Here is a 13,714-nt window from a genome sequence, read left to right on the forward strand (position 1 = left end):
ATATGTGGAACATAAGAAATAGCACAGAGAATCATAGGGGAAAGGAGGGAAAACTAAATGGGAAGAAACCAGAAAGGGAGACAAACCTTTAGAGACTCTTGACTCTGGGAAAGAAACTGAGGGTTGTGGAGGGGGAGGTGAGTGGAGGGGTGGGGTAACTAGGTGATGAGCATTAAGGAGGGCACATGATGTGATGAGAACTGGGTGTTATACACAACTAATGAATCATTGAACACATCAAAAAGTAATGATGTACTATATGTTGGTTAATTGAACATAATAAAAAATAAAGAGAATTGTCAAGATAAAAAAATAAATTAATTAAAATATTTTTTAAAAGAAAAAAATATGCTAAACATCATATTCCATTTGAGAACTGCAAATTGAAACAGTGCAATATCACTACACACTTATTAGAATGGCTAAAATCCAAAACACTGATGAACACAAAGATAAACAAGGATATGGGACAACAGGACCTTTCATTCATTGCTGGTTGGAAATGCAAAATGATATAGTCATCCTGAAAGACAGTTTGGCAATTTCTTACACAGCCAAACAATCCTATGACCATGGAACAGTCATATATGATCCGGTCTTAACATATGATCAGGAAATCGCACTTCTAGGCATTTACCTAAATGATTTGAAAACTTACATCCACATTAAAACCTGAATATGAATATTTATAGCAGCTTTATTCATGATTACCAAAAACTGGAAGCAACAAGATGTCCTTCCAAAGGTTAGCACATAAACAGACTGTGGTACATTTATAAAATGGGAACTTATTTACAGCAATAAAAGAAATTATCTACTAAGCCATAAAAAGATGAAAAAACCTTAGATGCATATTACTAAGTGAAAGAAGCCAGTCTAAAAGGCTGTATGATTCCAACTATATGACATCCTGGAAGAAACATAACAACTCAGTAAAAAGATCATTAGTGAAAGGGTTCTGGACGGAGATAGGGAGGAAAGAATAGCTGGAACAGGGAGATTTTTATGACAGTGATACTAATCTGTACAATAAGGTGATGGTGGATACATATTATTCATTTGGCAAAACACATAGAATATGCACCACCAAGAATGAACCTCAATGTAAACTATGGACTTTGGTTAATAACATAGTATCAATATGTGTTTGTCAGTTGTAACAGATGTACCACACAAATACAAGATGCTAATCATATGGGAAACTGTGATGGGTGGCAGGAGGGTTTGAGAGAAGTGGTATATAGGAGCACTCTATAATTTCTGCTCAATTTTCTGTAAACCTAAATCTTCTCTAAAAAAGTCTATTGAGGCACCTTGGTTGCTCAGTTGGTTAAATGTCCAATTCTTGATTTTCGCTCAGGTCATGATCTCAGGGTCATAAGATTGGGCTCCAATCGGCATGTGGACAGTGAATATCACTGTCAATGTGGAAAAACTGAGAGCTTTTCCCATAAGGTCAGGACATGAAAGGGATGCCCACTCTTGCCATTATTGTTCAACGTAACAGTAGAAGTCCTAGCCTCAGCAATCAGACAACAAAAAGAAATAAAAGACATTTAAATTGGCAAAGAATAAGTCCAACTCTCACTCTTCACAGGTGACATGGATACTTTACATGGAAAACCCAAAAGATTCCACCCCAAAATTACCAGAACTCATACAGCAACTCACCAAAGTGGCAGGATACAAAATCAATGCACAGAAATCAGTTGCATTTATTTATTTATTTATTTTTATTATTATTTTTAAAGATTTTATTTATTTATTTGACAGAGAGAGACACAGTGAGAGAGGGAACACAAGCAGGGGGAGCAGAAGAGGGAGAAGCAGGCCTCCCGCAAAGCAGGGAGCCTGATGCGGGGCTCGATCCCAGGACCCTGGGGTCATGACCTGAGCTGAAGGCAGATGCTTAATGACTGAGCCACCCAGGCGCCCCCAGTTGCATTTCTATACATTAACAATGTGACTGAAGAAAGAGAAATTAAGGAATCGATCCCATTTATAATTGCACCAAAAACCCCACAAGATATCTAGGAATAAACCTAACCAAAGAGGTAAAGGATCTATACTCTAGAAACTACAGAACACTTATGAAAGTAATTGAGGAAGACACAAAGAGATGGAAAGACAGTCCATGCTCATGGGTTAGAAGAATAAATGTTGTTAAAATGTCTATGCCATCCAGAGGAGAAGGAAAGATGGTGGAGGAGTAGGGGACCCTATTTCAACTGGTCCCTGGAATTGAGCTGGATATCTACCAGACCACTCTGAGCACCCACGAAACCAGCCTGAGATGTAAGAAGATCTGGATCTTTACAAACATAATATTACAGGTGGTTGGTTTTGAGGTACGAAGTGGGGAGCCCTGATTCTGGGGGCAGATATTGGAGGATAAACGGCAGCAGAAGGGAGCCTGTCCGTGGGGATCCTACACCGCTGGTGAGTGACAGCTTCGCGCACTGGGAACTGGGCACAGACTCGCAGACCCCTAGCGGTGGGGAAAGGACTTTAGGGCAACCCCTGGGGCAGAAACCCACAGAGGGGCGGGGTCGCGCATGCAAACTAGGAGCTGCTGGTGGTTTTAGAAGCACAAAGGGCAGAGACGTGCCCTGACCTGGAGGCAGGACTGGGGGCGCTGTGGAGGGGCGCACAATCCAGGATGCTGTAGTTTATAGCAGCACAGACAGAAACGGAGACAGTGTGGCCTGGAGAGCTCACTGAAGAACAGACTGCGATCTCTCTGCTCTGAGGCAGAGGGTTGGAAATGGTCTCTTCTGTTCTGACTCTCAGAAGAGATGCGGAAAGTCACCAGGAAAAGACACCAGAGAACAAAAGCCCCCAAACAGTGGTTCCCACTGAGTCCATCCCCCACCACAGGGGGGCAGGGCAACTCTGCCCAAACAGGGTTGCCTGAGTAACAGCGCGGCAGACCCCTCCCCCAGAAGACAGGCTGGGAAAACAAGAGGCCAGCAACCCTAAGGTCCCTAGAAAACAGGTGCATCTGGCTTGGGTTCTGGTCAATAATTTGGACTCTGTACATTCCCTCAAACACTGATCAACAGAATGACTAGAAGGAGGAACCCCCAAAATAGAAAAGACTCAGAGATTATGACTTATGCTGCAGATTTACAAATGGATGCAGATATAACCAAGATGTCGGAGATGGAATTCAGGCTAGCAATTGTGAAGACAATAGCTAGAATGGAGAAATCAATTAATGGCAACATAAAGTCTCTAAGGGCAGAAATGAAAGCTGAATTGGCAGAACTTAAAAATGTTATCAATGAGATCCAATCCAATCTAGATAATCTAACAGCTAGGGTAATGAGGCAGAAGAACAAATAAGTGATGAGGAAGACAATATAATAGATCAAAAGGGAAAAGAGGAGACCAGGGAAAAACAACTCAGAATCCATGAAAATAGAGAAATAAGTGACACCATGAAACGTTCCAATGTCAGAATTATTGGGAGTGGAGAGAGCAAGGACTAGAAGATGTATTTGAGCAAATCGTACCTGAAAACTTCCCTAATCTGGGGAATGAAACATTCATGTCCTAGAGGCAGAGAGGACCCCTCCCAAGATCAAGGAAAACAGGCCAACACCCTGGCATGTAATAGTAAAACTTGCAAATCTTAGAACCAAGGAAACCATCTTAAGGGCAGTTAGGGGGAAGAGATTCCTTCCGTATAGAAGAGGACCATCACAATAACGTCAGACCCATCCACAGAGACCTGGCAAGCCAGAAAGGCCTGGCAAGACATATTCAGGGTGCTAAATGAGAAGAACATGCAGCCAAGAATACTTTATCTGGCAAGGCTGTCATTTAGAATGGATGGAGAAATGCAGAGCTTCCATGACCAGCAGAAACTGAAAGAATATATGACCACTAATCTGGCTCTGCAAGAAATATTAAGGGGGGTTCTATAAAAGGAGAAAGACCCCAAGAGTGATCTACAACAGAAATTTACAGGGACAATCTATAAAAACAACATCTTCACAGGCAACATGATGACAATAAATTCATATCTTTCAATAATCACTCTCAACGTGAATGGCCTAAATGCCCCCTTAAAACGGCACAGGGTTGCAGATTGGATAAAAAGACAGGACCCATCCATATGCTGCCTACAAGAGATTCATTTTGAACCTAAAGATACATCCAGACCGAAAGTGAAGGGATGGAGATCCATCTTCCATGCCAATGGACCTCAAAAGAAAGCTGAGGTAGCAATTCTTATATCAGACAAATTAGATTTTAAACTAAAGTCTGTAATTAGAGACACAGAAGGACACTATATCCTACTTAAAGGGTCTATCCAACAAGAAGATCTAACAATTGTAAATATCTATGCCCCAACATGGGAGCAGCCATCTACATAAGCCAACTGTTAACCAAAAGAAAGAGTCATATTGATAAGAATATGTTAATTGTAGGAGACCTCAATACTCCACTCTCAGCAATGGACAGATCATCTAAGCAGAAAATCAACAAGGAAACAAGAGCTTTGAATGATACACTGGACCAGATGGACCTCATAGATATTTACAGAACATTCCACCCTAAAACAACAGAATACTCATTCTTCTCGAGCGCACATGGAACTTTCTCCAGAATAGACCACATACTGGGTCACAAATCAGGTCTCAACCTATACCAAAAGATTGAGATTATTCCCTGCATATTCTCAGACCATAATGCTTTAAAACTGGAACTCAATCACAAGAAAAAATTTGGAAGAAATTCAAACACTTGGAAGCTAAAGACCACTCTGCTCAAGAATGTTTGGGTCAACCAGGAAATCAAAGAAGAACTTAAGCAATTCATGAAAACCAGTGAGAACAAAAACACATCGGTCCAAAACCTAAGGGATACTGCAAAGGCGGTCCTAAGGGGGAAATACATAGCCATCCAAGCCTCACTCAAAAAAATAGAAAAATCCCGAATTCAACAACTAACTCTACACCTTAAAGAACTAGAGAAAAAGCAACAAACGATGCCTAAGCCACACATTAGAAGAGAAATAGTTAAAATTAGAGCAGAAATCAATGAATTAGAAACCAGAAACACAGTAGATCAGATCAACGAAACTAGAAGTTGGTTCTTTGAAAGAATTAATAAGATCAATAAACCACTGGCCAGACTTATCCAAAAGAAAAGAGAAATGACCCAAATTAATAAAATTATGAATGAAAGGGGAGAGATCACAACTAACACCAGGGAAATAGAAACAATTACTAGAAATTATTATCAACAACTATATGCCAATAAATTGAGCAATCTGGATGAAATGGAGGCCTTCCTGGAAACCTATAAACTGCCAAGACTGAAACAGGAAGAAATTGACAACCTGAATAGGCCAATAACCAGTAAGGAGATGGAAGCAGTGATCAAAAACCTCCCAAAAAACAAGAGTCCAGGGCCTGATGGATTCCCTGAGGAATTCTACCAAACATTCAAAGAAGAAATAATACCTATTCCACTGAAGCTGTTTCAAAAAATAGAAGGAAAACTTCCAAACTCATTCTATGAGGCCAGCATTACCTTAATCCCCAAACCAGGCAAACACCCCATCAAAAAGGAGAATTTCAGACCGAATCCCTGATGAATATGGATTCCAAAATCCTCAACAAAATCCTAGCTAATAGGATCCAACAATACATTAAAAGGATCATCAACCACGACCAAGTGGGATTTATCCCTGGGATGCAAGGGTGGTTCAACATTTGCAAATCAATCAATGTGATAGAACACATTAATAAGAGGAGGGAGAAGAACCATATGGTCCTCTCAATTGATGCAGAAAAAGCATTTGACAAAATACAACATCCTTTCTTGATTAAAACTCTTCAGAGTATAGGGATAGAGGGAACTTTCCTCAAGTTCATAAAATCCATCTATGAAAAACCCACAGCAAATATCATCTTCAATGGGGAAAAGCTGAGAGCCTTTCCCTTAAGATCAGGAACACGCCAAGGATGCCCATTCTTGCCTCTATTGTTCAACATAGTATTAGAAGTCCTAGCAACAGCAATCAGACAACAAAAAGAAATAAAAGGTATTCAAATTGGCAAAGAAGAAGTCAAACTCTCTCTTTTCACACATGACATGATACTTTATGTGGAAAACCCAAAAGACTCCACCCCCAAATTACTAGAACTCATACAGCAATTCAGTAATGTGGCAGGATACAAACTCAATGCACAGAAATCAGTTGCTTTCTTATACACTAACAATGCAACTGTAGAAAGAGAAATTAGAGAAACGATTCCATTTACAATAGCACCCAAAACCATAAGATACCTTGGAATAATCCTAACCAAAGAGGTAAAAGATCTATACTCTAGGAACTACAGAACACTCATGAAAGAAGTTGAAGAAGACACAAAAAGATGGAGAAATATTCCATGCTCATGGATCAGAAAAGTAAACATTGTTAAAATGTCTATGCTACCCAGAGCAATCTATACCTTCAACACCATCCCAATCAAAATTCCAAAGAGATTTTTCAAAGTGCTGGAACAAACAATCCTAAAATTTGTATGGAATCAGAAAAGACCCCGAATCGCCAAGGAAATGTTGAAAAAGAAAAACAAACCTGGGGGCATCACGTTGCCCAATTTCAAGCTATATTACAAAGCTGTGATCACCAAGACAACATGGTACTGGCACAAAAACAGACACAGACCAATGGAACAGAATAGAGAGCCCAGATATGGACCCTCAACTCTATGATCAAATAATCTTTGACAAAGCAGGAAAAAACATGCAATGGAAAAAAGAAAGTCTCTTCAATAAATCGTGCTGGGAAAATTGGACAGCCACATGCAGAAGAATGAAACTCGACCATTCTCTAACACCATTCACAAAGATAAACTCAAAGTGGATGAAAGATCTCAATGTGAGACAGGAATCCATCAAAATCCTAGAGGAGAACATAGTCAGTAACCTCTTCCACATAGGCCACAGCAACTTCTTGCAAGACACATCTCCAAAGGCAAGGGAAAGAAAAGCAAAAATGAACTATTGGGACTTCATCAAGATAAAAAGCTTTTTCACAGCAAAGGAAACAGTCAACAAAACTAAAAGGCAACCAATGGAATGGGAGATGATACTTGCAAATGACATATCAGATAAAGGACTAGTATCAAGATCCATAAAGAACTTCTCAAACTCAACACCCAAAAAACAAAGAATCCAGTCTATAAAAGGGCAGAAGACATGAACAAACATTTCTCCGAAGAAGACCGTCAAAAGGCTAACAGACACATGTAAAAATGCTCCACATCACTTGGCATCAGGGGAATACAAATCGAAACCACAATGAGATACAACCTCACACAGGTCAGAATGGCTAAAATTGACATGTCAGGAAACAACAAATTTTGGTGAGGATGCGGAGAAAGGGGAATCCTCTTACACTGTTAGTGGGGATGCAAGCTGGTACAGTGACTCTGGAAAACAGTATAGAGGTTCCTCAAGAAGTTAAAAACAGAGCTAACCTCTGACCCAGCAATTGCAGTACTATATTTACCACAAAGATACAAATGCAGTGATTTGAAGGGGCACGTGCACCCCAATGTTTATAGCAGCAATGTCCACAACAGCAAACTATGGAAAAGGCCTAGATATCCATCAACAGATGAGTGGATAAAGATGTTTTATATACACAATGGAATATTACTCGGCCATCAGAAAGGATGAATACTTGCCATTTATATTGATGTGGATGGAACTGGAGGGTATTATGCTGAACAAAGTAAGTCAATCAGAGAAAGACAATTATCATATGGTGTCACTCATATGTGGAATATAAGAAACAGTGCAGAGGATCATAGGGAAAGGGAAGGATAACTGAATGGTAACCTACCATTGTTGGTTAAGAAACTCTTCTCTCGAGCTGCTTTCAGGATTTTCTCTTTATCTCTGAAATTTGCAAGCTTCCTTATAATATACCAGGGTATTGATCTATTTTTATTGATTTTGAGAGGGGTCCTCTCTACCTCTTGGACTTGTATGCCTGTTTCTTTCCCCAGATTAGGGAAATTCTCAGCTTTGATTTGCTCAAATATACCTTCTGTCCCCCTCTCTCTTTCTTCTTCCTTATACCCCAAGAATTCTAATATTGTTTCGCTTTATGGTATCACTGATTTCTCGAAGCATCCTCTCATGGTCCATTAGTTGTTTTTCTCACTTTTCCTCAGCTTCCTTCCTTTCCATCAACTTATCTTCCATGTCTCTGACTCTCTCTTCTGCCTCATTTACCCTAGCTCTTAGAGCATCCAATTTAGACTATATCTCAGTTAAAGCATTTTTAATTTTGGCACTAAGAAATTCTCTGGTGTCTTTTATGTTTTTTTCAAGCCCAGCTGGTAACTTTATAATCATTATCCTGAATTCCAGCTCTGACATTTTATTTATATCCATATGGATTAGATCTGTGGCAGAGAGTATTACTTCTGATTCTTTCTTTTGTTGTGAATTCCTCCTTCTAGTCAGTTTGTCCAGAGAAGAATGGGCAAGCAAGAGAACAAAATAAAAAATATCAACCATGACTCAAGCAAAATACACACTAGACAAATCCTAAGAGGTCAGAAACTAAAAAGAAAAGAAAAAGACAAAAAGGGGTGGGGGGAGAATATAATCTCCAAGGTGGTCAAAACAGGGTGATACACTTAGCCCTGGGTGTATTTTGGTCTTTTTGTCAGAAGACACTAAATCTCCAGATTGTAAAGAAAGCAAAACTTACATATATACAAAAAATAAAATTGAATACAGTGAAAGGAGGCCAAAAATGAAGAATATATCTATAAAATATAAATGTAAAAAATGAAAGTTAAAAGAAAACTTAAAAACAAAGAGTTGACAAAACAAGAAAATAGTTGAAAAGGAAAAATTAAAAACAAGAAAAGGAAAATTTTAAACTGAAAGATAAACAAATCATGAGAAAAAACCTTAAATTCTATATAGTATTTTCGCCTAGAGCTGGAGTTTTGCAGTCCTGCATGCTCCATAAACTTGGTGTTCACCTGTTCTTCCAGCTGACACTCTGGGGGAGGGGCCTGCTGCACTGATTCTCAGGTGTCTTTGCCTGGTTGGAGTTGCACCGACCTTTGCTAGGGGGCTGGGCTCAGTGTAAGCTGCTTCGGGTTGCTCTATGTGGCTTTTGTTCCCTGAAGGCTTTCCATTCTCTAGAGGATGAATATAAAAATGGCCACACCCAGATGTCCAGCCCTGGAGCTTCAAGATCCCAGTCCCCTCTGGACACAGATGGAGAAAGAATCTCTGAACTTGAGTATATGACAACAGAAACTTTGACAACTGAAAAGAAAAGAGAAAAAAAATAGGGAAAGAAGGAACAGAATATCCAAGGATTGTGAGACAACTGCAAAGGTGTAACAAGTGTGTAAGGTGAATACCAGCAGGAGAAGAGAGACAGAAGAAACAACTTAGGCAGTAATGACAGGAGAATTTCCCTAAATTAGTGTCAGACACCAAAAAAGCAGCCATCAGGGAGGATCAGAGAGTACTACACAGAATAAGTGCAAGAAACCAAAACCAACCAAACAAAAAACACCCAGGTATGTCACATTCAAACTGCAAAACCACCAAGTATAATAGGAGAATGGGGTCCAGAAGTCTGCTTGGAGCACCAGGAGAAAAGGAAATGGGATAAAAGAAAACTAACTCATGCCGCTCCTGTGCCTTGGTCATCACTTCTCCAGAGCTGAGACAGATGCCACAGCAGGTAGACCAGGGATATTGGGGAATTTCCCATGGTACTTGGCACCTGGAAGCCACTTGATGCACTAATCACCCCTAATCTCCAAAAGAAAAACACACAAACCTCTCTGCTTCTAGGGCTACCACACTTTGACAAAGCTGTAGCCTCGGTTCCAGTGGAGGACAGCAGAGCTTGAAGCCCCCAGACCCTATGCACAGGGCTGAGGTCTGGACCCATGGAAGAGGTGCCATGTCCCTGCCCTGGGTCCCCACCCTGTCCCAGGTTGACCTTCACAGTCAGGCAGGCGAGGACCTCGTGCTAGAAGAATTCCTACCCATGCATGGCTGTGGCATTGGAGAAGTTGTTCCTGAGCTTCCAGGAGATAGGCAGCCCCCAAGCACAGACGTCACCCTCATTTACCATCTGTCTGGCGGACACGCTGGAGGTCTGGTCTTGGGCTTTGAGGTACCTGGTGGCGCCCACCTGCCTACCTCCTCCTCTGAAATCCCTAAGGATGTGGGAAGTAACCTGGGGGGGAGGGGCGTTCCTATGCCCCAGAAGACTTACAACTGTGAATAATAGGGAGGATGGAGAAGCCAAGGCTACACAGCTTTGGGTCCTGAGGAGGGGGCTGTGGGGCTGTGGGGTTCCACCTCCTTGAAAATGGGAATGATGTTGAAACTCTGGGTGGACCCAGAGGGGTGGGCAGTGCTCCACATGGAGCTGGGCTGAGCAGTCCCCAATCTAGACAGGACCCAGGGAAGGTGCAGGAATGAATATTGGGCAACACTTATGATGGTTTGTAAGACATCCACTCTATAATGCACTGAAACTAGACAACTACTTGAAAATTTGCTTCCTTAAAATGGCATACAGTTGTATATCATTTTTAAGAAAAGGATTAATTACTGAAGCCTATGGGCATTTTATTTTTTTTTAAGATTTTATTTACATATTTTTGTGAGAGAAAGAGAAGGAGAGCAGGAGCAGGGGCTGGGCAGAGGGAGAAGCAGACTCCCTACTGAACAGGGAGCCCGAGGGGGACTCCATCCCAGGATCCTGGGATATTGACCTGAGCAGAAGTCAGACGCTTAACGGACTGAACAACGCAGGTGCCCACACATGCATTTTAATAAAAGGAGCTAACAAAGAGCTCAGAGTACCAAACAAGTTAAATGTAATTTCTCATTTTATCCCTCATAAAACCTTGTGAACTAACAAAATCTTTAGCTCCAGTAAGGCAGAAAATTCTGTTGGCTTGACCTTCAAATTATATCCAAAACCTGTCAACTTCTGCCACCTCCTTTATTTCTACCCTCATCTAAGTACCATCATTTCTCACCTGACTTATTATATGAGCATCACTATGGACCTTACACAAAAGGCACAGTGATTCTATGAAGGCTTAAGGCAGATCATATTTCCCCTCTGCTCAAAGTCCTACCATCTTACACTGACCTACCAGGGCCTAGGCAATGTGGACCCCATTCCCTCCGTCAATGCTCTTTAGCTTTATCCCTGGCTCTCTGCTCAAGAATACTGTCCCATCTGCCTGGAACACTTTGTATCTGTGGCCGGACCCTCCCAAGACTTACCATGTCCTCTCCCTCACAATTCTTTGTGCACCCCCACGGACTCTCAGGAAGTGAACGCAGGTCTCTTGAGAGCAGTGTGAATGAGTGATGGAGGGAAGATGTTTGGCCCCATTCAAGAATATCTTTGCAGAAGGCATGGATCAAGAGATTATTTCCTAAATCCCTCCAGAGCCCCTATGATGGAAACTATAGAAACCAGTTCCTGCCAGAGTCTTCTCACACCTCACTCCTATTCCACCTTTAGTCTCAATGATCAAGAATCACTCTGATCCCAAAGTTCCTTCTTTGCATGGAGTGACATGTTTGTATCCTCTGTACTTTCTACAGTGTGCTGCTGTCAGCATAAGTGGTAGACTACAAAATGTTCCATTTTTCTTTGAGATTTTACACTTTAATACTTGTATGTAAAGCACAATTGCAAGAAGGCACAGAAGTCTTTATGTTGCTTAATAACATAAGATACATGGAAATGGAGTTTGTATTTCAGTAAGTAATTAATAAGTAATTAGTGCCAGAAATGTTGGACTTACTTTACTGGTAACTATGATGGTACAGACAATAAATGGAAGTGTAGAGAGAGAAATAACCTTGCCCAAGGTAGCACAGCTCCTCTATGCTAGATTCTAGCATCATGTACCACATTTCAGTGCACAAATGAGTTCTGAATTGGTTCCCCTCCTCTCTCACTTTCAACATGCAACTTAGAATAAAGACTTTCCCTACCAACCCTAGGGAGAATGTAACTAATGCATCTGTGGGCCTTCAATCCATGGAAATTGTGGTGCTCAATGTGGGGAAAGATTCCTTATGTAGCTGGTCATGTACCATCTCTTACCCTGCTATCTTCCATCTGAATGGTTTTCTGATTACTCAGCTCACAGGCTTGCCCCAACCAGCCAGAGAGGCCCAATGAGTACAGAAGGAGAAGAGGAGCCACAAGAGAATCTGAGCTTGCAGAGGAAGGGGCAGACCAAGACAGGAAGCCTGAGAAGGGCAAGCATGCCTACCTACGCTCCCCATCTCTCCAGCACCTTCTTCAGGGCCCTTGTTACCTCCCTGTTCCTCAGGCTGTAAATGAGTGGGTTGAACATTGGAGTGAGGATGGTGTAGAAGATGGAGGTTGCTTGGCCTCCCACTGGTGTCCTACTGCAGGCCCGCTGCATGTAGATAAACATAGCTCCTCCATAGTATAGGCCCACCACAGCCAGGTGGGAGAAGCAAGTGGTCAGAGCCTTCTGTTTCCCTTCTGTGGAGGGCATCCTAATGACAGCTGTGAGGATCCGGGTATAGGAAGCCACAATGACCACAAGGGGCAGCAGCAGCATGACCACACAGCAAGCATAGATGAGATCCTCAAAGAGTGAGGTGTCAGCACAGGAGAGACGCAGCAGGGCAGGGACCTCACAGAAGAAGTGAACCACCTCCAGAGAGCCACAGTAGGGGAAACTGAAGACCACAAGCACATCAATCACACTATCAGACATCCCTCCCATCCAGGATGCCAGGGCCAGGAAAGAGCAAGCCTTCCAGTTCATGAGCACAGGGTACCGCAGGGGGTGGCAGACTGCCACATACCGGTCATAGGCCATGACTGCCAAGATGATGCACTCTGCTCCTCTGACCATGACCACTATGAAGATCTGAGTGGCACAGGCACCCCAAGAGATGGATTTACGGCCTTACAGAAGATTGGCTGCCATCTTGGGCACCACTGTGCTCATCGCAATCAGGTCCATGATGGAGAGCTGACTGAGGAAAAACTACATTGGGGTGTGCAGTTGCCTGTTGGCCTGGATGAGCAGGAGGAAGAGGATGCTGCCAAGAAGGCCACAGCAGAGGCCAAAAGGACAAGGGAAAAAAGGAACAAATCATATGTTGAGTAGCTGAACAGGCCCAAAAGGATGAAGTCTGATAAGGAGGTGTGGTTCCAGAGCTGCATGGCTGAGACCCTGAGAAAAAACAAAGGAGCAAACAAATGAAACTACTAACCTGGCATCTCCAAATACCATCTCCTGTTTCTTCTAAAAGACAGAGCCCAGCCCTCTGACATGGCCCCACCATTTCCTCCTGCAGTGAAAATCCTTTTTTTTTTTTTCTCAGCTGCCCTCAGAAAGTTGTCAGTAAGATTTGATCCTTACTTCTCTAAGACACCAGGGAGCCAGAGAATGGAAGGGATAGAGAGAAAGGGCGTAAATGGAAGGTGAATAGCTGTACAAGTAGAACAGAGATTTAAGAGGGGAGGTGAAGAATTGAGGGACAAGAAAGAGAAAGGAGGAGAAAAAGGGAGTGAGAGGTGTAAGGACAAATGCAAATTTTTAAAAAGAGAAGTGACTCTCCCCTCCTTTCTCAGATAATTTGCTTTAGAAAACTTACCATTGTAAGCTCCTTGTTGCTC

The 13,714-nt window shown here is 42.0% G+C and overlaps 1 pseudogene; it reads right to left on the minus strand.

The window, feature by feature from the left end:
* Window positions 1-12,326: 12,326 nt before the first annotated feature.
* On the minus strand, window positions 12,327-13,258 carry LOC110581202 (annotated as a pseudogene).
* Between the last annotated feature and the right edge of the window lie 456 nt (window positions 13,259-13,714).

This window comes from Neomonachus schauinslandi, chromosome 7, assembly GCF_002201575.2.
Source record: "Neomonachus schauinslandi chromosome 7, ASM220157v2, whole genome shotgun sequence".
Lineage (NCBI taxonomy): Eukaryota > Metazoa > Chordata > Mammalia > Carnivora > Phocidae > Neomonachus > Neomonachus schauinslandi.